This window comes from Octopus bimaculoides, chromosome 16, assembly GCF_046866305.1.
Source record: "Octopus bimaculoides isolate indiv1 chromosome 16, ASM4686630v1, whole genome shotgun sequence".
NCBI lineage: Eukaryota > Metazoa > Mollusca > Cephalopoda > Octopoda > Octopodidae > Octopus > Octopus bimaculoides.
This window is the reverse complement of record NC_142943.1, coordinates 25,173,130-25,175,944: the sequence shown is the minus strand read 5'-3', so window position 1 is coordinate 25,175,944 and position 2,815 is coordinate 25,173,130.

Genomic DNA, 2,815 nt, shown 5'->3' with positions numbered 1-2,815 from the left:
AAACTGTCTGGCGCAACCGCTATGATAAATATATAGTAATGTGCTGATGAAAGTATATTTAATGATGAAGAAATAGTCAACCGAGCTGGGAAGTTTTATTCTTTTCAGTTACATCCACAGGAATATAATTCAGACTACAGCTTAGATTTTAATATCAAATAGCTGAAACAATGCAAACTTATCAACGTGTTATCCTGTCAAAATAGTAAAGTTGTCCGGCATAAACTGCATCGATGTCCCTGTATAGGCTACACTTATTATTAATGATGGTGAGTAATATTTATTGTTTTTTTGTTGTTGTTTTCAATTTTCCTTCATAGCATAAGCACGAGGGAATAGTTTTAAGTTGTGACGAGACAGGGTCAGTCGAAAATGAATACAGTGTATCGCTAGACTTAGCATTCAATACATTTTATCCATCTATCATCATGAAAATTTGATGAATACTGAAGCAATTACTAAATGTGGTTATTTAAGACTACTGATGGATGTCATGTACCAATATAATTGATGGTTCAATCCATTCGGGATTTTCCTCAACAGTTGATGCACAAGACGAGAATTGCTGCATCACAACACTTACATGTCTCCCCCATCCCTCCTCCCTCCCTCCACTCATGGACCGGTGTCAAGAACAGGAATATAACCGGTAATAATAAATAAGCTTGTGTATCACGAATAAATGAGAAATATGTTTAGGAGTGAACTCTTATTTTCAAAACACGAAGCAGATTTTACGAATTTGCACTTGGTGTTCTTGCTAAATTTAGACTGTCACAAGAATCAACGTGGATTTTTATTTATTTATTTATTTATTTATTGTCTTTGACGGAAAACAAGATGAGTAGTGATTGGGACGAAAAATAAATTCTGAAACAATGTTTATATATATATATATATATATATATATATATGTCACATCGGCCATATGATCCTACGGCTCAGAGAGAACCTTTGATCGTTTTATATATATATATATATATATATATATATATATATATATATATATATATATATATATATATACACAGGCATTCCATCTGTTATGTTCACTCCAGGTTACAGGATTTCACGCTTACGCTAACTCATATTGCGTAGCTTTAAATTAATAACAATTTAAAACTATACTTGCCTCTTAGCTCAATGGCCACTTGCGTTTTAGTTAAGTATATAGCTAACGATTTGGAAAACTATCATCACATTACACACATAAATGCACACATAAATGCACACATATGCATATTTGTATTTATAATGTACACACACACACACACACACACACACACACACATATAATTCAAGTTTACAGAAAACAAAATACGAAGATAGGTGAGGAAACAACAAGCATGCATATTAGTTTGACGCTCGGGAAGAATGAAAAAGTATTTGACATTTCGAGCCTACGCTCTTCGACAGAAAAGATTGAAAAGAAAACAACAGAGAGAAAAAATGTGTAGGGATTAACGGTTCTACACGATGAATGTGTGTGTGTGTGTGAGAGAGAGAGAGAGAGAGTTAGTGTGTGTGTGTGAGAGAGAGTTAGTGTGTGTGTATGTATGTGTACATATTTTTTTCTATCCTCAACGCGAACAAAACCAGCAACAGCAACAGTAATCTATAACATTAAATAGATACGCAAAAGCCATTTCAAATAAAAACAAATAATGTGTATCCTAGAGTATTTTGTAAGTTAAATGAAACGTCTTTGATCTTAGGTTTTTGAAGATTGACTTGAGACCAAACAGCCACAACAATACAGTTAGCAAGAACAAAATAACTACTGTAAATCCAACAATACCTACCCACCATCACTCACACCTAAACCGATACAACCCGCATTATCCCCAACAATCCGATGAATCTTCTTTTAGACAATGCACCAAGTCACACAGCAAATTTAGATGAACTTTTTGATAATGTGAGAGTAGAACATATCGCCAAGAATACAACGGCTTTGGTCCATCCTATGGATCAAGTTGTGACAGCTAACTTCATGGTATATAATATGAGAACTGCCAAACAATTTATGAAAGTAACTAATAGGGACGATAAATATACAGTTAGAGATTTCTGGAATAAATTCAACATAATGGATGCTGTGAATAATCTAGTTGAATTATGGTATGAAGTGAAAACGTCATAGTGTTTGGAAAAGTATATCGTTGGACTGTATCCGTGAAATTACAAGTTTTTCTCAAGCAGACAGTCTACATCAAATTCGAAAAGATATTCTGAAACTTGCAATGGATGCGGAATTTGAAGAAGTCATAGAGGATGATGTGATTGAGTTGCTAGTGTCCCGGAAAGAAAGTTTATCTAACAAGGAGCTGATTCTTTTAGAAAAAGAGCAAACTGAGAATACAGATGAGCCACATAAACTGACTACAAAACTGACTGACAAATGGTTGCCGCTTATAGAGGAATGTCTGCAGGATTTTGCTGACAGTGATCCTAATCGTGAACGTAGCTTAAACATTACAGGAGGAGTTTACAACGAGCTCAGTTTCTATACCGAATTGTACAAAGAGATTATGTGCTCCCCCCCCCCCCCGGCCAAAGTCCATAGGGACGCAATCTCACTTGATAATATGAGTATCAAGGCAAATCGGAAATAAAAATATAAAGAAAAACGACAAAAGTCAAGAGGACGTACACAGCAAATATATTAGGCTGACACTCAGTTTAAAATATAAAAAAGTGGTGGGGTGACGTACCAAGAAGGAAGAGAAAAGAAAGGTCCGGAAACAAGGAAAAGAGTCTAAAAAAAACACTATGTCGTTACATGTCTGATGTATATATATATTCTCCCTTTCTT